Genomic DNA, 23,706 nt, shown 5'->3' on the forward strand with positions numbered 1-23,706 from the left:
TTTATTTTATTAGCACCAATTGTATTAGTTAGATAGCACAGGAACTATTACAAATGGACCACTGCATAATTTTATGTGGTAAAATACCTGAAGCATTAACAAATAAAACATATTTATTTCCCCCCTGCATCTTATTTATACTATTGTGTTTTCTAGGACAGCATTTTAACTAGGTAAAAAGTGAAAACCAAAGAAATATTTTTTGTAACAACCAAGATTTATTTCCCATTTCCCCCCTCAACCCCCACCCATGGGCTGCTTTTGTAGCATTATCACAAAATATATTAATTGTCGATTCCTTTCATGGTTTTTTTTCTGGAATCAGTTCCTATTGTTCTCAGTAAATATTATTTCTGAACAGACATGTAAAGGAATCAACTGTTAATTGCTTTACTGCTACAAAGCACATTAAAATGAAATTTACTTAAACACATTTTTTTCAACAACATATAAGCTTTTGGAAAAATGCCAAGCAAATTTTTGTAAAACTAAGACATTTTTATCCCAGTTTTGTATTTTCAAAAAGAACCTTAAAAAGCCTTTGCCTCTACTGAGGCAAAGCATATTCCTGACAAGCTACCTATTTATATAATTATATATTACAAATATATAACATCTCTATATTTCCCGACAATGTTAACTATCCTTACATCTCAGCGCAACTGAATGAATATCTATTTGCAGAAATAAAGAAATCATGCACATAAATATACTGAGTTTTCTAGCAAGATTTAAAGAAAAAATTTGTCAAAGCACAAAGAACTCTATAAATAGAACCAAGTTTGCTCCATTTTTTTTTCACCAGATATTTCAGAAATCGCATACCTTCATCATACTGGCATACAGTGTAGTAAAGTTGCTGAGGATACAGTTTCCATCATTTGCCTTCTCTGAAACTATGCAGAGCCCCTTAGGGAAAGAGCTCAGCTGCTGCTAAAACCTTACACTGTTTGAGGTTTAGATATTTAGATATTCGGCAGGTAGCTGCTGAAGGTTTTGGCTAAGGCACTGGCTGAAGCTTCAGCCATGATCGAAAATCACAACTGTTATGTTGTGATATCAGCAACGCCTTCACCCGTCTCTGTAGAGGAACAAGGGAAGTATCTTGGAAGCTATCTTGAGCTCTTTCTTAGCAATTCAGCAGCAAGCACTGAAGGTCTGTTAATAGGCAGAACATACTGAAAAATGGTTGTTAAGGTTTCTTTCCTTTCCCCCCCCCCCGAGAGGGGAGTGACACTTTGTGAAGACAAGTAAAAATAAAATGGATTATCTTGAAATATCCCACAAATGGTATCCAAAAGGACTGACGTTGCTACAAAAGCACAACTTTTTTTTGAAATCTAATTAAAATGCCACTAACTTTCCCCCCCCCCATCTGAATCCGTCCTCCTTGTATAAAATCCTTCCTCCGTGTTATAATAGTGTAAAAGAACAGGACTTACAAAACTCTCTCCAGACTAGCGACTGGCTTAGTTATGCCAGAGAGCAGTGCCTCGTTTTGCATTTTGACTATTTCAAATATGAAAAAGGGAAGGAATTTCTTCTGCTAGGACTTGTCAGCTTTTGCCCTCCGTTACTATAATAGGACATAGGCTTCTGAAACTTGATGACTAGAAATTTAGAATGTTCCAATACTATAACATTCTTCTCCTCTCCCCTGCCCTCCCTCTCTCCCTCCCTCCCCTTTTTCTCTCTGCCTTAAAAACATTCAGCATTTACCGTTCACCAGAACACACCAACAAAGACAGCAATCTTTTGTGGCATGCTGTCAACTGAACTTGATAAAATTGTCAAAGGAAAAGCCTTGAAAAATACCGCAGCCGGTCTCAAATAATTTGGCATAAGTAATCAGCTAATGGCTGCTGCAAGGAAATGGCTGGGGGAAGGTTTTATGTGATGTTGCAGTAGTCATGCATACTATGTGATGGTTGCAGTAGCCATGCATGCTATGTTGTTGTCTGCCAGAGGTTAAAAATGCACCAGATGCATGTCCTGAGGGGAAAAAAAAAAGAGCATTTTCTAAGATACGTAATCTCAGACTTACTCAAAACATAGTTTTAATGCATTAAAATGGCTTTTGGTCAAATGTGGAACCAGCCTTGGAACAGTGAATGAACATGTAAAAGCAATTTTTTTCTAAGAATATACAAAAACACATATGGTTAAGTCACCCCATTCTCAGGTAAGTGGGATCTATTTCAAGACGTCTTCTTTAAGAGGAGACTGGACAGCCATTTATCTGAAATGGTATAGGGCAGTGATGGCGAACCTTTTAGAGACCGAGTGCCCCAAAACTGGCCATGCTCCCATTCTACCCACTGCCCTGCTCCTGCTCCGCCCCCACCCCATCCCCCACCCTGCCTGCCCACATGCCCACTCACCGCCTCCAGGGCCCACTGCAGATCGCCCAGGCAGCCCAGCAGCGCCAAGGCGGCCACGCTCTCTGCTCTGCTCATGGGGGAGGCGAGGCTGGGGCAACAACATATGTGCCCACAGAGAAGGCTCCGAGTGCCATCTCTGGCATGTGGGCCATAGGTTCGCCACCAGTGGTATAGGGTCTCCTGCTCGAGCAGGGGGTTGGACTAGAAGACCTCCAAGTTCCCTTCCAACTCTGTTATTCTATGACATAAGCACTTGAATAATCAGAATTACACTCTCCCTTTTTCTTTCCAATTTAAATGACATCTCATATGCAAGCTAATCTGGTTCTTAAATTAAAGAGAGAGGGAGGGAGGGGGAGGGAGGGAGAGAGGGAGAGGGAGAGAGGGAGGGAGGGAGGGAGAGAGAGAGAGAGAGAGAGAGAGAGAGAGAGAGAGAGAGAGATTGGTATAGTGGTTACAGTGCTGGAGCTGTAAATTCTAGCCTCTCCTTAGTCATCCAAGCCAGCTGGGTGACTTTGCGCCAGTTATACTCTCTTAGCCCAACCCACTTCACAGGGTGGTTGTTGTGGGGAAAACTGAAGGAGGAAGGAATATTAGTATATTTGTCATCCTGAGTTGTGTATGAAAAAAGTGGGATAAAAATCTAAAAAAAAATATAGATACAGTTCTATCTTTTGACTGACGAAAAACACAACACTGTAAAAAAAAGTGTTAAAATGAAAAATATATGAAAAACACAACACAGTAAAAAAAAAAGAACAGAGTTAAAATAAAAATTATATACACAGAGCTCGCTAATGAACACACATTTGACCTGCAAATAAAAGAGTTTCTCCACCTTTTATCTTGCCCTATGTAGAAGCTCTGAAGCAGGCAGAAATAAAATACTTAAGAACTGGGAGGCAAGGGGGTAGCTAAAGGGGCCTTAAATAAGAATTATGTAAGTGGAATATATTTCTTTGTTCTTGCTTATTGTCCCATTTACCAGTGAAATGGATTCCAGCCATACCCCTACAGAGTACTCGATAGCTGTGTTTCCCAGTCTTAGCAAATCCAGGGGGAATGTACGTCAATTCCCAGAATTCTCAGAAATGGCCAATACATAAAGGGTTGTTGGGCATATTAGTGAATCTCTACAATCACATCATCAAGGGCAGGATGTCTAGATAGCCTGTGAAAGGGGTCTTCTGGATGAATACATCAGCTGAATGTAGCAGAGCTGTGATCTCTCAGTTCTATCCCTACGCATCTAGATCTGAGGGTCTCTGCTTGACTTTGTTCTTCGCTCATTCTCTTTTTTATGTATTTTTTGGTCTATGGCAAAACATAAATAAAAATGAAATGCTACCAATGTATTAGTTATTATAATCCAAGATTTAAAAATAACCACACAAACAATATATCCCTCAGGGAACGTATGCTTGAAAGTTCCAATTAAATTTAGAATTAGTTAATGTGAAATGAGTATTAAAGGTGTTAATGGTCAAGATTTGTAATGTACAGTGAATTTAAAAAAAAAACTATCCTACTTGTCCAGCACATAAGGCACATTCATCTTTTAAGCAAAATAATAAAACAAGTTTCAGTAATAACAATAACTCTTTTTTTAAAAAGCAGAAGTAATAGTGTGTGTTATTCATACAATGTTAAGCCATAAATGTTCAGTCATATTTTATTGCTTATTTATTGTTTATTCTTTATGGGGTTTATTCATGGGGCTGCCTTTGAAAAGTATCCAGGAGCTTCAATTGGTTCAAAATGCAGCAGCCCTCATGGTTTTGTGCAGGTCTAGATGTACACGTTTTCATCTCTCCTATGGGAGCTGCATTGGTTGCCAATTTGCTTTTGGATCCAATACTAAGTGGTGGTTGTCACCTTATAAGCCCTACATGGCTTGGAACCAGGTTATTACAAGGTCTGCTTTTCCCTGTCACATCTACCTGAGCCACCAGATTGGGATGGCAGGGAATGCTACGGATTCCCTCTGCTAAGGAGATGCATCTAGTGCAGGGGCCAGCAACCTTGACAACTTTAAGAGTTGTGGACTTCAACTCCCAGAATTCTTCAGCCAGCTATGGTGAATAAGGGTCTTCATCATGTTAGTTCTCTCCCTGTGGAACATCATCCCCGTGGAGATAAAATTGGCTCCCAGTTTGACATTCGTTCACGAGGTCCTGAAGACCTGGCTTTGCCAAAAGGCCTGAGGAATGTAGAGTGGCTTGGAGCTCATTAAGAGGCTTATTTGATCATTGTCACTGGGGGGGGGGGGTGTTATTGCTTTTTATATTGGGTTTTTATCTTTGTAAGCTGCCAGAAGTCACTGAGATTTTTTTTTTTAAAGATATCTTTCCTGGTTCACATACAACACTAACTTTTAATGGGTGGGTTCACTAAGCCAAAATGAAAAGAACCAACCACATTCTAGCTTTGCTATTTCTAAACTAGGCCAGGCTAGTCTAGGCCAGTAAAATGTTAAAGACTGAAATTAATCTCACACAATGTCTCTAAAATAAAACATTTCCAGCCAAGTGTTTGTTTTCCTCTTAGCACTGTAAAAAAAAAAAATTAAGAGGATTCAAATGTCTAAAACAAAATCCACATGCCAGGTTCAAATTTCTCTTAAAATGAGATTTTAATTTATCTCTCACATTCTGTTATACACTTGTAGTTTAGCTATAGCTCAGACAAATCACACAGTTAAAATCAGGTATTAACCAATTAAATGCTTGCAAGCTACGAGTTATAACAGTGATGGCGAACCTTTTAGAGACCGAGTGCCCAAAAACTGGCCCTGCCCCACTTCACCCCCCTGCCCACCCCCACTTTGCCCCCCATCCCCTGCCCTGACTGCCCACAGGACCACTCACCGCCTCCAGGGCCCTCCGCAGATCGCCCAGGCAGCCCAGCAGCGCTATGGTGGCCACACCCTCTGCCCACGCCCTGCAGCATCAACTGCCCACAGGACCACTCACCGCCTCCAGGGCCCTCCGCAGATCGCCCAGGCAGCCCAGCAGCACTATGGTGGCCACACCCTCTGCAGCATCAACTGCATGATGGGGTGTGAGGGCAAAGTCTTGTCTACGCTGTCTGGCTGCCATGTCCTTGGCTGCGCTGCTCGGTGTGGGCCATGCTCGAGGGCGAGTCTCCTTCAGGGGGGCTGCTGGAGAAGAGGGAGTCGCAGGGGGAGGCAAGGCTGGGGCAACGGCATGTGTGCCCACAGAGAGAGCTCCGAGTGCCGCCTCTGGCACCCGTGCCATAGGTTCGCCACCACTGAGTTATAATAATCTTAAAACTAATTAACAAACCAAAATCTGATTTCAGTGGTACAACCAACTTATGGTACATTTGATGAACTTGTAGGATCTCCACACACAAAATGGATGGCTCTTGAAAAAAAGCATATATGAAGAGTTGAGTCTGAACTTTTTCCAGAAAGTCATCTAATAGGTTTTGTTTTTAGTATGACATAAGACTAAAGATAAGGTTAGCTAATTAAGATGTTCTCTATGTGTGTTTTATTTTTAGTGTATAATGCAATGTATAACCAATTCTTCCAATTAAGTTTTCTTATGTTTTTTGCCCACTTGCCTTTCAGGTGCAGAGGGGTTTTATGAACCCAAATCAGTTCACATGAGAGAGAGACAGAGAGTGGGCACAAATTCCTTTCAGTTCAAGTAACCCAGCAATCTGATGGCTTTTTTCACATAATTAGTTTTCTTATTAGTAATTTGTGAATGTCAATTGTAAGACATAGATGATATGCCTGCATGTGTTGAGGTCAAAGGTTTAAGAACAGATTTGATCGTTCTTTTGAAGAGAAACTTTCTGCATTTGAAAATATCAGCAACTGGCACTGTATTTAGAAAGAAAAATGCTACTATTTTTAGATGATCACCTGGGCAACCAAAGAATTGCCATCACCTCTCTCAAACATATTGAAACAAGTTTCCCACCAAAGAACAAGATTGGGATTAAAGAAGCATATGATACGAGGTGGAATTTACCCAAACCCTTGTGATCACATGATCATCACCATCAAATATTTCTGTTGGATTCTAGCAGGAAAATGGCCAGACCATGGAACCATCCTGAGCACTTTCAGGCAAAGCATTCAACTTTCCCTATCCATTTTTTAGCTACAGCTAGTCCCCAATTTATAACTGTAACTGAGCCTGAAATTATAGCCGGAAGTTATGTTGGTTGTTAACTGGATCACCATGTAGATCATGACCGGTGTTAAGGGAATCACTGCGGACGTTAAGTGAATCCATAGTCTACACTAGGCATATTTTTTGCTGGAAACTAGAAATAAAGGTCAGTTCCCTCAAAAAAAGTCATCAATTGTAGTCACATGACTGTGCGGCGCTGCAAACAGCAGTAAATGTTAGACTGTTGCTGAGTGCCCAAGATGCAATCATGTGACTAGGGAGAGCCACCGGAGCTTTGAATCCAGGTTGTAAGTAGCCCTGGAAAGGTCCTCCATAACTCTGAGTGGTCGCTAAGTGACCAGTCGTAAGTCGAGGTTTATGCTCAACATGGCAAACAGATTTGTCAACATTTGTTGTAAAGGAATAATAAACGCACCAATGAGGCCTAGTTCCTGGATAGTATTCAGGTGCATGTGATCTACCTGTAAAATATCAAATTTGGAAAAATAAAACTAAAGGAAATATACCAACTTCTGTAAAATACACATGAATCATGCTCATAGCAATATATACCCATATATTTATCTGAAATGGTATTTGTCTGAAATGGTATAGGCAACCTTGTCTCTTTTATAACTCGTGGACTTCAACTCCCAGAATTCCTGAGCCAGCATTGCTGGCTCAGGAATTCTGGGAGTTGAAGTCCACGAGTCATAAAAGAGATAAGGTTGCTTACCCCTGGTATAGGGTTTTCTCCGTGAGCAGGGGATTGGACTAGAACAGGGGTCCTCAACTCCTGGTCCTCAACTCCATGGACCGGCACCGGGCCGCAGCATGCCAGCAACCAGGCCACGCAAACAAGCGAAGCCCCATCCATGGGATGCAGGTAGCACACAAAACCACACCCCTCTGGTCCGTGGAAAAATCTTTCTCCACAGAACTGGTCCCGGTGCCCAAAAGGTTGGGGGCCTCTGGACTAGAAGATCTCCAAGGTCCCTTCCAACTATTTTATTCTATTCTCTTCCATTTGTTCATACTGAACATATGCTTGAACATTAATATATTATACAGTACAGTATAGTATAGTCAAAGGCAAGCTTCAGACATTTCAGAGAATCTGATCAGAGACTGAAAACAGAATGCACTTTTGGGCCTGAGAGTGCATTTGAATGCATTTGGCTTTTGGTGCAAAACATTAATTTAATTACACCCAAGATTAATCTTCTTGTTTCCTGTGTCCATAAGGGGTTTCATTTGGATAATATGCAGGTGTTGGCACAGATCAGCCAGACTTTTTGCCAGTAGAGGCACAAATCGTTAGGGTAGTTTCTTTAAAAATGCACAAATACTATGATACGAAAATGTTTTTCAGAGTCCCAATCACTTTCACAAAATTTCGATGCCAACAGGCAACCTAACATAATGGTTTTATTAACAGTTTCAAATAGGATGTGCATGAAACATTTTGAAACTGAAACCAAAAAAACCCTCCAAAAGTATGCATATTATGGCCAAACTCTTTTTTACTTCTCAAGCTATCATTTATATAATTAATTCATTTCTTACCATATTGTTTCCATATGCAAGGTGGTGTCCTGGGGGTAAATCTTTGAACACAATATAGATAAAAGGACAGTTTCTGTTGGCCTGCCAGAACTTAATATTAAATGTTGAGGCAGTCTAGTCTACCAGTACAGAAAATCAATTTGAAGAGCATCAAAGATTTTTTAGTTTAAGTTGTGGGAACTTTCTCCTTGGGGGATTCTTTCTATTTTAATATAATTACTGAAGATTTTCAGCTAGGTTCCTTATGAATATTTTTTTTATTTTATTTTTCTATATTTTACTTGGCTATGTCTTGGATATATTTTAAACATTTTGAAACTCTATCATATTATTCTATTTGTTTTATATTTTGTTATTTGATTTTTAAAGCCCTGCTTTTATAAGTAACTCAAGGCAGGTAACATGCAAAATACTCATTCCTCCTCTTATTTTCCCCAAACAACTCTGTGATGTGATTTGGGCTGAGAGAGAGCGAGGGGGGGGGGATTGGACCAAAGTCACCCAGTTGGCTTTCATACCTAACTCTGGACTAGAACTCACTGCATCCTACTTCTAACCTGGTAACTTAACCACTATACCAAGTTGGCTGTTTGTTACTGTAAAATTTATTATTATAAAGTTCATTATTATTATGCAGTATCATTATTAAACCAATGTAGAAATGGTGCCTCCTTCAGAAGTTTGAATATACAGTATTAGAATAAATAAGCATCTGTTCTAAAATATTGGATTGCACAGATTTGTAGCCAGTTCTTTTGACTTCCTCGAAGGGGCATCCTGCTCTATCAGCACTTTCAAGAGTTATAAGGCTCATAAAGGACCAGACATGAATCCAGAAAGAGCTGACGTCTACCTCTGTCCCACGACCACCAATGACTTGTCAGACATCTTTGTGCAAAAAGATTTCTGCCGCCAGAGTGTCATGTCATGTCATGAGGCAGCTGCAAATTCCCAATGCCCTGTTCTTCCTTTTCTTCTACAGAGCACGCCCAGACAGGCAGACTAGCAACTGGATGGGCTTCTTCTCTCAAACTGTTGCTTTCCAATACAATACAGGTAGTCCTTGACTTACAACCCTTTGAAGTTGCAATGGCCCTGAAAAAAGCGCCTTGTGACTTTTTTTCACACTTAGGATCACTGCAGCATCGCCATGGTTACGTGATTTTTGGACGCTTGGCAACTGACTCATATTTATGACGGTTGCAGTGCTCCGGGGGTCATGTGATCCCCTTTCGCGATCTTTCTGACAAGCAAAGTCAATGGGGAAGCCAGATGCACTTAAGAACTGCGTTACTAGCTTAACAGTTGCAGTGATTCACTTAACAACTGCAGCAAGAAAGGTCGCAAAATGGGGCAAACTCAACAACTGTCTCACTTAGCAGCAGAAATAGTGGGCTCAATTGTGGTTGCAAGTCAAGGATTATCTGTACTGCCCTACTATCTTTCCCATCATTTATTTTCTTCCCCCATGTCATGGCACTTTTGTGCAATACATAACCTTCATAACTGCTTGCAACAGCCTTTACTGGCCGATAAATATCGAATTGTTGTCCCTGGGCCCTACCTTCAGTATACAGAAGGAACATTTGTTTATTCAGAACAATCCAGTTCATAGCAGCCCGGTAAACTTTATAGAAAAGGACATTGGCAATAAAAAATGACACAACCGTGGCAGAAATAAGCATTTGCAGAGTGCCACTATACAGGGAATTTAAGATGAATATTAAGCATTTTAAATCACAGAAACATGGATCCCAAGCCATGTAGCCTTTTAAACATTGAACAGTGTTTTAAAGGGAGCTCGCACAGACACTAGGAAATGTCAGAGATGACATAATCATTTCACAAGGTGCAATGCATGACAGGGAGAGGACCTTAACCCATGGAAAATTCAATCAAACCTCCTTAATTGAAATAATTGCTTGCACTCATTTCTGCCCTTGCTTGAAGTGAGTATCTCCACCCCATATAGCAGGGACAGAAAAACTGTCATGAAGCTACAGGTAGTCCTTGACTTACAATAGTTCATTTACTGACTGTATGAAGTTACAACAGCACTGAAAAAAGTCTTATGACCATTTTTCACACTTATGACAATTGCAGCATCCCCACGATCAGATGATTTTTGGGTGCTTGGCAACTAACTCACATTTATGATGGTTGCAGTGTCCCAGAATCATTGTGATCTCATTTTGCGACCTTCTGATAAGCAAAGTCAATGGGGAAACCAGATTCATTTAACCGGGTTACTAATTTAAGAACTGCAGTGATTCACTTAACAAATGTGGTGAGAAAAGTTATAAAATGGGACAAAACTCACCTAACAAATTTCTCACTTAGCAACAGACATTTTGGGCTCAATTGTGGTCGTAAGTTGAGGACTACCTGTATTTAGCAGCCACAGGTAGTACAAGAAATAGTGAGATATATTACAACATAGCTGTAATTTAATTAGCATTGCATAAACTACCATTTGTACAAACAAATAGGAGTGCAAGCTTTGGTGAAAATGCAGTTTTCAATCCTGTAACACTAGGACACTGAAGTTCTGACTTATTGTGATTGGCTTTTCACAGTTTATTGCATCTAAAGATGGCTGACTAGTTTGTGCCTCTTGATATTATATAAACCCAGTTACTACATTTAGTTTAGGCTATCAACCAAGGCAATTGTGTTAATTCTGGGAACTACGGCTGTACAAATATAGTTTGTGTCTGAACAGTCTCATACAGAGAAACATGGTTTAGCAAACTGACCCAAGATCTACCCTGCAAGAATGTATCAGCAAAAATTCATCATTGCCTTTATCTCTCAAATAAAAAAAAATACTTTAACAAACTGTGCTTTGCATGTCTAAAGCAAACTCAATGCAAAAAATAATTTGCTAATATAATTAGGAGTAAAACATAACTGTTATTTCAGATACTGTATAGCACAGCGATGGCGAACCTTTTAGAGACCGAGTGCCCAAACTTCAACCAAAACCCACTTATGTATTGCCAGGTGGGCGTGGCTGCTGGGTGGGTGTGGCCTGCCAGGTGGGCGTGGCTGCCAGGTGGATGTGGCTACAGTGGTCATGGCAGACGGGTGGGCGTGGCCAGATCGATGTTGCTCCTGGGGAGGGATGCCTGTGCAGGCCCGGGCAGGGTTGGGGGAGATCGAGGGGGTCTCTGGCGGGAGGGACGGTGGCCAGGAGGCTGGTCCTGTGGGGTGAGACGAGGTAAGGCGAGGCAGGGCAGGAGTGCCATTGTCACAGGGCGAGGCAGGGGCCGGGGCAGCTGCTGCCTGGCACAATCGGCCCCTGCACACACAGAAGCCAGCAAGCACATGGGTGCTGGGATGCATCTGGCCACGTTGGACCTCGGCAAGTTAGCGGGCGGCTAGTTGAAGAGGATGGTTGCTATCTCCAGGGCCTGGCACGCGTGCCCACAGAGAGGGCTCTGAGTGCCGCCTCTGGCACGTGTGCCATAGGTTTGCCACCACTGGTATAGCATCAAAAATGTTTTCTCATGATTAATGGGGAAACATACTAGGTTAATATACTTCCTTACATGTGATTTCCAAAAATAAAGAGCAAAATTTATAGGCAGGATAACTATTGCTTCACACTCCATGTAGAACTCTAGAATTGTAGTATAATGTCATTAAACAGAATCCCTCAAAGACAGAGAAAGAGCCACAGTGGCCATGTTCACACACCAAATCAAACACGACCAAACCACATTAAGACTTAATACATCCATTTGGTTAGAGATCATTCAAAGCTACAATGGCACTGAAAAAAGGAACTTATGACCTGTTTTCACACTTACGACCGTTGCTGCATCCCATGATCAAAATTCAAACATTTGGTTAGATGCTTGGCTCATATTTATGACAGTTGCAGTGTCCGGGGTCATGTGATCACCTTCTAAGACAGTGGTTCTCAACCTGTGGGTCAGGACCCCATTTGGGGTCGAATGACCATTTCACGGGGGTTGCCAAGCAAGGCTGTCTGCCATTTTTCCCCCTTTTCTTTGGCCACGCCCCTGGCACCCGTTGATGTATAAATGCTTGGGGGTCACCACAACATGGGGAACTGTATTATGGGGTCGCGGCATTAGAAAGGTTGAGAACCACTATTCTAAGACCTTCTGACAAGCAAAGTCAATGGGGAAGCCAGATTCACTTAATAACCATGTTGTTAGCCAGTTATTCATTTAACAACTGTGGCAAGAAAGATTGTAAAAATGGGACAAACTCATTTAACACTTGTCTCACTTAACAACAGAAATTTTGGGCTCAACTGTGGTCATAAGTCAAAGACTACCTATATGAAGGATAAGCCCCCGTCAGTCAATTAGCAGTTGGATTATCTTAACTTTTGCATAGGCTCTCTCAGTGCTTGAGATGAACATTAGTTAAGAAGCTCAAAAACAAGATGGATCCAGTTTAGATTATTATTCCAGGATCATAAAACTATGAATGAAGATTGGTTGCAATGAGCCATTTTATTTTTAACAATTAAGTTTACTTTAGGCAAATAGAGGAAGCTCCAAAGAAAGTCGACAATAGGGAGAAAGAAAATAACAAGCGGGAGAAGGCATAGAGAGAACTTTTGATTCTGACTGTGATTTGCACAATACTATAAACTAAGAATGATTGCTTGACTGAGTTCATTCATGATTATGAACAAGGGTCAAAATGCAAAAGCAGTTTGAACCTAGGTGAATATTGCTGAAGGGATAAGTGCTAAGTTTATCCTACCTTTCATTAATGTGTCAGTGGATGGAGGGAGCTCATTTTGGAGAAACAGGTGCAACTAAGCATTTCATTTGCTCTTAAGTTATTTTAAACCATCTCTTTGCATGTAAAAGAGATAAACCTAGAAGCCTCTTGCTAGACATTTTCCTCAATCTTAAGACAAAAGTTAACAACATGCGTGTTCTGTGGCAGCTGGTTCTTTTCTATCCTCCTAATAGAATGAAGTAACTGAACTGAACACATTCTAACATTGCCCAGACAAGATTTCTCTATGGCATAAATACAATCTTCATTCTAAACATAGAATTAAAAAAAAAAAATCCCTAAGGGCAAGTGACACACATCTTCAGCATAGCCACATACACAAAGCAAATTCCATTTGGCAAAATTCCATGTCATTTCTCTCTGCTTTGGATCCTATGATGGGTCCAGCTGCTGTACTTTCCCTTACTTAAACATGGCTGGGGAGGATATAAAGGGAAATCTCCTCGCATCCATGCATTGCTTCCTCCCTTTCTGTTTAAATAGCTTGATGCTCCAACAGAAAGCACACAGCAAGTCAGGCGGCTCATTTGAACTTTAGCATTTTATCATTTTGATCTAAGTAGATAAATGTCATAGATTCTCCTTTTAAGATTCCACCTCTGCATGAAAAAAATGAACTACACACAACAGTATGCACTCCTTCGTAATCATTACTTCTTAAAATACTAGAAGCAAACTGAATACATTATACAAATGTGCTTGCCAGGTAAAGATGTACAACCAGAACCATGGACAAGAAAAACTAAAAAAATATACTTTCTAGCATCAGTGTGTTCACCACAATGAAATCAAATATTCTTCTTTTTTAAAAAATCCCCCACTCATATCATTCATCCAAATTATAAAATTACAGTATTTGATAGAACATTTTCATACACAAAATTAAATTGTTCTTCTGTAATAGTCATTACATCTAGCTCCATTTTAAGTTGCATGTCACCAGGAGAGGCTGCTAAAAGTAGACAGTGATGTAGCTTATCTCTTCTATCTGGCCTTCAACTCACATAGTGCCAAATACAACCATGAACAGAAAGAATATAATTTCAATAAAGGCAAAAACCAGCTGGCTATTGGTTTTTCAGTAACACTCCAAAAGATAGAGGTTGTCTTTAAAAAATGAGTATTTGATCAAAAGATACATAAAACCAGAGCATTACATTTTAGTAGTGAAATACATAAATCTAATTCAAATTCTTTCTGAATAGATTCATTGAGGCAGTTTCAAAATAGTGCTTCAAAGGGTTATCTTCCTACAGAGAGATTTTTTTGAAAGACTAATTTGACTGTATAATTATCACTCCCATACTGAAAAACAGTCTGAGTTGGTAAAATGCTAAAAGGTATCTAATTTAGTAAAATACAATCCATTTTTCAATGTTACAAAGTCAGTTCAGACAAGTGTCAAGATGGCTACAAGAGGACTTAAGATAAGAACATAATGTAAATACAGAATTACCGCACCAAACAAGAAACTTGAAACATATACAAGGCAGGCTATACTAGATACTTAAAAGGTGTATTTGTACTATCAAAATATCTTGTAGCTATAATGTCTAGGAAAATAATATATGAATATTGCTCAGACATCCTATTTTGGGGCTTTTGAGCAAGCATTTCAAGGACAGACAGCATCACCAAATATTTTTCTTTTCCTATTTGTAAATCCCAATGTTAAATTTATCTAAAATTATTCTAAAATATATCAATATTTAAATCTCCATACAGAACACCAACATATGTACAGGCTTTCAGCAAGATTGAGACAGATCACTAATGCAAGGTCTATTAAGATGCTTTATGGAAAGTGAACAGACAATATGATTCCAAGTATTGAAGGAGGATGAATGTGTAGCTTGACCAGAGGCTAAAACTGACAAACACCATGACTGACTTCACAGAACTTTGCTGAAAAATCAGGCACATGTATTGCTAGGAATTATGGATATGCTTTGATTTGTACAACAAAATGACTTTATTTAAACCATTTTTCAAATGATCCATGAACTATATATGGATTTTTAACTACTGCTTTATAGCAATTGCAGGGCCATATAAACAAGTGGTTTTTTTCTGGAAAATTTTGAGTTGAAAATCCAAAATAAAATGGTACTAGATTCTAGAATGCTTCAAGTAATTTTTAAGCAAAAATGAAAAATGCACTGTGAAATTTATGTACTATATTGCAAATTATGTTGCACCTAAGTCAACTGAACAAAACTAAGTGGTGAGGATATGAATTCAAGGAAGCACTTTTAGTGTGATTTAAATATTTTCAATCAAACCAATTATTCAAAAGTGTTATTTAGAAATTATTTTTATCACAATATTTTAAGAAATGACATTTCATTGTATTTTTTTTAGAAACAAAATAACCAAAATAGTTCACAATCAGAAATTCAATCAGTTTTTGGTCTCAATTTCAAAAGTGTTCACTTGGCTGGAAATATATCTAAGATTGCACCATAAATTTTACAAAAATGAAACATCCATTTTAGAAATAAGAGTAATTGTTACTCTTATTGACAATTTCTTTTTACCTGCATCACAGCATTGGCCAGTTCAGCATTTCCTATTTACAGGCCTTAAGTAAACATTTTGAGAAAAAGGCAACTTTCCTTCCATACACTCTGACAAGGATTTATCTGTTGGAAATGCTTAAGTATCTTAGATACCAACATAGGGGACAATATCTCCACCATGTTTAGTTTAGTTTTTTTTTAATTTAGAAAGGGAGGTAAAAACTTAAGTAGATGGAAAAGAAATAGACAAATAGATTTGGGTTAAATCGATGTGCCACAGTAGACTGACACAACCCTTCACGTATTTGTATTGTTCTTTAGAGACAACAGCATATCACAAGTTCTTGGGAGTGAACAAGTAGCTAAGTATCCACAGATAAAGGAAGCATTTATATAATGATATACATTAAACAAGCCTACAGCTCTCTGTGTGAAAGATGTATTTTGCACTATTTCAAGTTCTGGGGGCAGTATGGGAAGATCATGTCTTAGATAAGGAAAAGTCACACTGTCTGGGACTAACAAACCAACCCTCAACACCTGTTTAAAGCAGACAGAATCTCCTTGTCCCCATAATCCATCATGGGCAGCTAGAAAAAGACAAGCAGATTCACAAATTACGCTGCCCTTTATTACATATTTTAGGTCCCATGTATCATTTCTAAAATAGCACCATGCCTAAAAATTCCACCCCCAAATCCCTTGTATTCCATTTGGACCGTGTGGCCATTTCCACTAGGACCTCAGTTCATTTGAACAGATAAAACAAAAATAAAATCTGTGCAATCAATTCATCAACATACCATGATCACTGCAATGGTCATGAAAGCTGGGATTGAAATTGTGTATGTATGTTTGGTGTGCGCACGTGTGTGTGTGAGAGAGAACTAGATTTAATTTACTTATTTCATAAAAAAAATAACTCTTCTGGATAAGCTAGGCTGACAGATCACCACAGATTATGCAGGTATTATGTGGAACCGGTGCGATACTTCTATATTTTGGAGAGTTTGGGGACTGTCCAGTTTGTATCAAGATTTGTAGCTTCTGGGGTATGAATTTATACTCATAAATAAAAAATCTTGGAAGAACAGAAGATAAAGGGGGAGGGGGGGCGGAAGAGGCAGATGTCTCTTTTTGCAGGCCCCGAGGTGACAATCCCAGCCTTCCGGATATTAGAAGCGCTTTGCCATCAGTACAAGCAGCGACTTGTCACTATTATGTGTGGGCACGTATCCGAAATACGCAGACACTCTGTGTGTGTGTTTGTGTGTGTGTATATGTGTGTGCACAGACATACATGTGCATCTGCGATAGGCAATCCACACATGGCAAGCCGGGAGCGAATCAACTCCGGCATCCCTTGCCCCGGGAGCAACGCTTTTCCTCATCACCGCAAGGCCCCGGGGGTATAACTGCACCAACTGCATCCACGAGGCAGGCGCACACTTCCGTCCAATGCAGGCCCGGGGGGGCGGGGGGGAGAGAGAGAGGCTGGCAGGCAGGCTGGCTGGCTGGCTGGCTGGCTGGCGTGGGGTTAGTGCTGCCGCCGCCGCAAAGCCCAAAGCAGCCGTGCTTCCTTCGCGTGTAACGGGACAATTGCCCGCGGGGAACAGCCGGGGAGTTCCACACCTTGTGCAGCCCGGGAGAAAAACGCGGGTGGGGGGCACAACTGGGCGATAGGTAAAGGGACTGGGAGCGCGGGGTAACTTACCGCAGTGCCGCGAGGATGACGAACGGGCAGTCCGGAGGGGGGAGGGGGGAGGAGCAGAAGACGTCGGCAAGGCCGGCTTGCGAAGGAAGCTTCACACACGAGGGGGAATTAACCCCATCACCAGCCCCCTACAGCGGCTCCGGCTCTTGCCGCGGGTGCCACCGAGGACCGCCCTCTACGGGTCCTGCCGACCAATCGCAATCGTCCCTCCGCGTGACTGGCAGCCTGCGCGGCCACTCGGTCTCCGCAGCCCTCCATCATCGACTCATCTCTCCCTTGGAGCTATCCGCTGAATGGTCTAAAATTCGGCCCACGAATGAAAACGCCCCTAAGGCACCGCAAGCCAATGACGGGCCGCAGCTTGGCTAAGCGACGGGTCCAAAGGACCAATTGGAACTTAAAAGACCCGGCATACGCTATCCCCACCTATTGACGTCATTGTCACCGGCACGATAGGTTTTGAAGCGCTAACCTAAGTAGGTACTCGGATTTGTTCTGAGTTGGGACAGGATTTCCCCCCTTTGGCTTAGATATGGGGTTGCTTGAAGCAATGCGCGCCGTAATATAATGTAACAAGCGAGAGAAATGGATCAGAGTCGTCCTAAAACTCCCTGCATGGGGGAGGGAGGGGACTGAAGCAAAGCATGATGGGATTTGTAGTATCGCGTTCAAGCTTGCAATAAACCACTGCAAAGGGGTCATTTGAGTCCGTTGAGTCCTGAAATTCTTCCAGATGCATTACCTGCTCAGTACGTTGTGGGCTGGCTTTTTAACAAGATACTTAACCAAGTCAGATAAAACCTAGCACTATTGCGATAGTCCATGAATAATATTAACAATTTAGGGCTAGGGTTTGCCACATATATGTCATGTTTAATATTTAAACCGTAAAAGCAGGAACCAAAGCCCAGAATGAGTTCACAGCTCTCATGCTGTGCTGAAGCAAGATTTTAATGGTGATCTGTTCTCTAAATAGCTTCTGGTGAGTCACAACTACAATTGTGCGACATACAGATCTAAAGCAGGAAAAATGCTTTGAATCTGTTATGGGGGCCCTCATTGTATTTGGAAGGAGCACTTTGAAGAAACCACACCTTTTCCCAATTTTACATGGCAGCTGCATGGAAATACAGGATTAGTATAAGAAAATAGAAAAAGCTGCAGTTTGTTAGGGTGCTGCTGACAGATCCAGTGAGTGTACCCATGGTGACAGATGTTGGAGCTGAAGCACTTTCTCCTACTAAGATTGGAATACTTGCACATTTCTAGTCACTACTCATAGTTTGAGAACCCCTGCCTAAACAGATATATTTGTTAAGCTGGTTAGTTTTGTGTTGCTTGGTAAACATATGACACTCAGTTATCTGCCTCATTTATTGTTCACAGTACAGTACTGTTTAATTATGGAATTAATCTATATTCAAAGTTGTGCATTCTGTGAAGCTAATCATATTGTCTGCATGGTTAGGAAATTGCTCCCCCAGTCACTGCAAAAAATCCTTAGATGGAAGGGTTCCTGTAGTTTCCTCCAAAGATGAGCAATAGAAGTTGCTTGTGTTGTATAGTACAACTAACTTTTATATTTTCAAAAAAATACAGTTCAGATAATGTTTGCTTTTTAGTGATGAAAGTTAGCCCAGAGAAGAAATATTAAAAAGGGCAGAAAAATATATTTTTCCTCAAAAGGACTTTTTAAAACCAAACCTGGCCCTAAATCTATCTCTCTGCCCCAAGCAAGAGCTAGGCCCATACAAATGCAAATGTAAAACCATCAGAAAGTTGGAGCCAGAGCAATCAAGAAGACAAAAGAGAAGATCTGCATACCCCACCCAAACTCTAGGAGTCAGCCCCATCACCTGGGAAGCAGGATATGATAATAGAATTAAACCACAGATATCAAGGCCTAGACAAACACTCAGAAACAGCCTCAAGGTTCATGCCACAGGAACAGGAAACTTCCAAACAAAAGGCTAGGGGGGGTATAAAACCTACTGCCCATGTGCTCAATCTGCTCTCTTCTTCTCGCCTCTTCTTCTCTCTCCTCTGCGCTTTCCTGAAGAACCATCTTTCTGCAATAAACTGTAACCTTCTTCCCAAAGCAGTCACCATGTTTGCTTATTTATTCCCGGCTTGGATGAACCAGGATGAAGACTTTACTTCTAACAATTTGGCACCCCAGATGGGACTCCAAGCTAACCTCTCCAATGGACTGAGACTGGTAAGCCCCATCTTGCCGGCAGCAGACCCCCTTGTGTCTGTGGATGGGTTTCCCAGGCCTTGCCCATGTGGAGCTAGGGTAGTAAAGGGAGTTTTGAGAGTTTGAGCTCAAGGGCTGCTTTGGAAAGAAGGTGAAGGTGAGTACCTCTAAATTTTAAGTTTAAAGTCCAGGGGAACAAAGAAAATGTGTGTATTTCTGTTTGGGTGAGTGAGAAGACTTTTTTTTTCCCAATCACAATTGGATTTTGCTCCTTCTCGTCTTTCCTAGCCGCAGAAAGGATCTGTTTAATTGGCAGAACCTGGACAGCATGGGGGTTGGCCAGAGCACAGAACCTTTTGTTAGGGAAAAGGGAGAGACTGTGTGAAAATGAAATGAAATGAGTGAATGAAAGAATTGGATTTGGCAACTAGCTGGTAAGGCCCTGTAAGCAAAGCAAAGTTAGGAAAGAAGTCTCGCAAGGAGACTTCGACTGTATTAGGAAAGAAGGCTCACAAGGAGACTTCGACTGTGTTTGGAAAGAAGTCTCACAAGGAGACTTCGACTGTTAGGAAAGAAGTCTCATAAGAAGACTTCGACTGTATTAGGAAAGAAGTCTCACAAGGAGACTTCAACTGTTAGGAAAGAAGTCTCACAAGGAGACTTCGACTGTGTTAGGAAAGAAACAAGGAGACTTCGACTGTATTAGGAAAGAAGTCTCACAAGGAGACTTCGACTGTGTAGTGTATGGAAGAAAAATAGACTTTGCTTAGGGCTTTGCTGGGAAACTAATTTGGCTAAATAAAGGTACTTAAAAGGGAAAATAAGAAATAGTGATTCTCTCTCTCTCTCTCTCTCTCTCTCTCTCTCTTCTCTATGCAACCACATGGTATGTTTAAAATGTGTGCCTTCCCTAACTTGAGTTATCTGAAATTTATGGTGGGAATGACTAGGATGTGTAAAACTAAGACTTCTGTTGGCTTGTCTTTGTGTATATATGTTTGTCAAAGTCTGTGTGAGAGGTAAATGTGACTGTTAACTGTTTCAAATCCAAAGAAAAAAAAAGAATTTTAAAGTCTGCTAGAAATTCTGCTTAAAATAAGCCACAAAAAGGAAAAACCTCACTCTGTTTGTCTGGCCAACAAACAGAGTGAATAAAAAAATTGTGTTTGTTTGTTTGTTTTCCTCTTTCTGTGTACTCTCAAGAACAGCCTTAAGTTACCAGAAGGGATTGCTTTAAGTTTATCTGTTGGAAAAGTTTCACTTGCATTTACTGTATGTGTTTTATCTATCTTTTTCCTGAAAAATGTGTGTCTGTCTACAAGAGCCTTTTGAAACTCAAGTCTGCTTGTGTGGGGAAACAATTTTCCTAAGTTACTTTTCATATCCTATCACTTATTGTTGAAACTACTATGAAGCTTTCTGAAACATAAGCATTTTCCAATCTCTAAAATAATGTTATCTATTTTAGAATAAATGTTAAAGGCAGATTCTCCTGCCCTTGGCAAGTTGCACGTCTTAAAATATTAGGCTTTTAAAATTATTTGGAGTTTTCAGCATTTTCAAACTGCCTGCAAGCTACCCCCCTTCCAATTCTTTTCTTGACCTTTGTTCTCCATACCTTTTGTCTGCCTCTCCTGGTAGAGTCCACCCAGAAAGTGGGGGGAGACCTTGTTCTTGTATCTTTCAGCCCTGAAACCCTCTCCCAAGCCTTTGGAAGCAGAACACACAGACCCAGATGCTGCCTCCATCCATTTGAGCCATGGAATTGAGTTCTGAATCCAGCCATCCACTAAAAAGCCACCATGCAATCTAAGTTGAACATCTTCCCAAGTCCTACCATTTCCCCAGATGCCTGTGAGAGCTGCAGAAGGAAGGTGGTGCCATGTGAAGCCTCAGAAGAGAAAATTAGACTGTGGGGGGAGGGTGGAAACTCACTGTAAACTTTTATTTCTTGCCCCATTTGTATTGTAACAAGCCAGTTGAATGTATTAGTGGAGAGATGGCACTTGGGAATATGTGACAGAACAAGTACTGAACACCTTGGACTTCTATCTGGTGGGAGGGAAAATTTATCCAGAATGTTTGTATTGACTGTTTTGTAGAAATAGCTGCATATACAAACACACACACCATTCACACCATTCAGAGTCTATCCCCTCCACCTACCTTTAGTAAAGTTCCCCAGGCTGATTTTTGCTCTATTGCACCAAAGCTTTGTGGGACCAACTTCCAACAGATAACAAGGGGGAGGGAACTAGGCCCCCTCAGGTGATTTGCAATTCATATGCCCTGACTAAGGAAGCAACAGGAAAAATCCCAAACTTCAGCCCTGAATATCTTGCACTGGTGAGCCCAGATTGGGATTCCTAGAACTCATTATGTGCAATTTAAAGAAAATTTAATAGCCTGGCATATTGGACATTACAAACCTGGATGCACTGAATTAAGAGCTAAGGCAGGAAACAACCCTTGAAATTGGGCAGCCAGTGGTCATGTACTAAGGAGAACCATGGCTGTGAAGAATTTTGGGGGGTATGCAAACCTGACTGGAAGCTAAAGGTGATATCCAACATTTGAAAATGATTGGCACAGAATATTGGACACTATACATTTCTTTTCCACCTAACAAAATTTTGCCCTGACTTTTAGAACTTTATGGGTGCAAGCTCCCCTTTTGGGAGCCACTAAAGGGATCTTTTTCTGCTGCCTCCATTAATGTCTTATTATTATTATTTTGCTTAACAGTTTAAAAGCTTGCCTATCAAGTCTCCCTGACCAGATCAATTTTAATGTTGTGCCAATAAGTGTGTCATAAATTCACACTTAAGGCACAAAGCGGGGATTGATGAAAGTTAGCCCAGAGAAGAAATATTAAAAAGGGCAGAAAAATATATTTTTCCTCAAAAGGACTTTTTAAAACCAAGCCTGGCCCTAAATCTATCTCTCTGCCCCAAGCAAGAGCTAGGCCCATACAAATGCAAATGTAAAACCATCAGAAAGTTGGAGCCAGAGCAATCAAGAAGACAAAAGAGAAGATCTGCATACCCCACCCAAACTCTAGGAGTCAGCCCCATCACCTGGGAAGCAGGATATGATAATAGAATTAAACCACAGATATCAAGGCCTAGACAAACACTCAGAAACAGTCTCAAGGTTCATGCCACAGGAACAGGAACTTCCAAACAAAAGGCTGGGGGGGTATAAAACCTACTGCCCATGTGCTCAATCTGCTCTCTTCTTCTCACCTCTTCTCCTTCTCTCTCCTCTGCGCTTTCCTGAAGAACCATCTTTCTGCAATAAACTGTAACCTTCTTCCCAAAGCAGTCACCATGCTTGCTTATTTATTCCCGGCTTGGATGAACCAGGATGAAGACCTTACTTCTAACAATAGGATAAGCATATCACATACTATTAATATTTACTAGCTTTCTGAGCAGCATTTCATACTAATACTATCTACAACTCAAAAAAATTGATAATTTTAATCTTACATAACTTCTTATAAAAATCCTGTAACATTTTAATGTTGACTAGAATTATTATTAGTCTGTAAAAGGTTAAAATAAGCCCAAAGATTACATATTTTGTACTTTAAAGCCAGGTTCACTAATTATCAAAGATCTAATTTTACCCTAACTAGATATCTTTTTCAAAGTGTCTCCACTGAAAGTCAGATAAAAACTATAAAGAATATAAGGATATTCTTCTTAAAGACTTATATAATCTCCCATGCTAGAATGAAATCAGATCATGACACATTTAAAATTAAACATGTTATGGTCATGCAAACCAAATCATAATCTCACCCAGTTAATTTATCCCAGATTTCTTATCATAAAATGCCTTTATTAATAATAGCTGACCCAACACACTAATCCAGGCCCCTCACAATTTAGTCTAGGTTAGGATGGAAACCATTCTACTGATGAAAGTTAGTTATTGGATACAGCCTAAATATCCTTATTCCATTATGAAGTCCAGATATAGAAGAAAAGTTTAAAATGCAATTGGGCTTTTCTTCTGTGCTCTGGCAAACAAGAAGCTAGAAATTGGTTTCTGTTTCTGGTTGTTTTTTGGCAATGTCTGTGGGAGGAGAGAAATCCTGTCTTACATGGTTAGCCATGTAGATTATCTCATCTGGTCATTCTAGATCCACGTATTTAAAATGAGTGTTTGCAAACTGCTACAAATGTGATATTACCATAAGCATACTGAAGTTTACCTGCATGGTCCAGGTGAGGAATATGCCAGACAGCTGGCAGATGAAATCATCTGTATTTGCTCTACATTGGGGCAGACTTTAAGGGGCTTTCCTTCCACTCAACTGATGTGGACAATAAAATCTATAAAAAATTTAGGGAAAGTTGTAGAGAAAGTGGTAACCGGACAGTTG

At 40.5% G+C, this 23,706-nt stretch overlaps 1 protein-coding gene across 10 annotated transcripts in view; it reads right to left on the reverse strand.

Moving 5' to 3' along the window:
• The window catches only part of R3HDM1 (R3H domain containing 1), a 96,716-nt gene extending 79,386 nt beyond the window's left edge, over positions 1 to 17,330 (reverse strand). For 2 of the 10 annotated variants that reach the window (XM_039342353.1, XM_039342350.1), the window contains exon 1: positions 17,117 to 17,327. The gene's annotated coding sequence lies outside the window, so the exon portion shown is untranslated. Of the gene's footprint in view, positions 1 to 825; positions 1,108 to 17,116 lie in introns of those variants that run through there. The other 8 variants (XM_039342356.1, XM_039342355.1, XM_039342354.1 and 5 more) reach the window with 7 other exon arrangements.
• Positions 17,331 to 23,706: the final 6,376 nt, after the last annotated feature.

This window comes from Crotalus tigris, unplaced genomic scaffold (assembly GCF_016545835.1).
Source record: "Crotalus tigris isolate CLP2741 ecotype Arizona unplaced genomic scaffold, ASM1654583v1 scf7180000017790.654992, whole genome shotgun sequence".
NCBI lineage: Eukaryota > Metazoa > Chordata > Lepidosauria > Squamata > Viperidae > Crotalus > Crotalus tigris.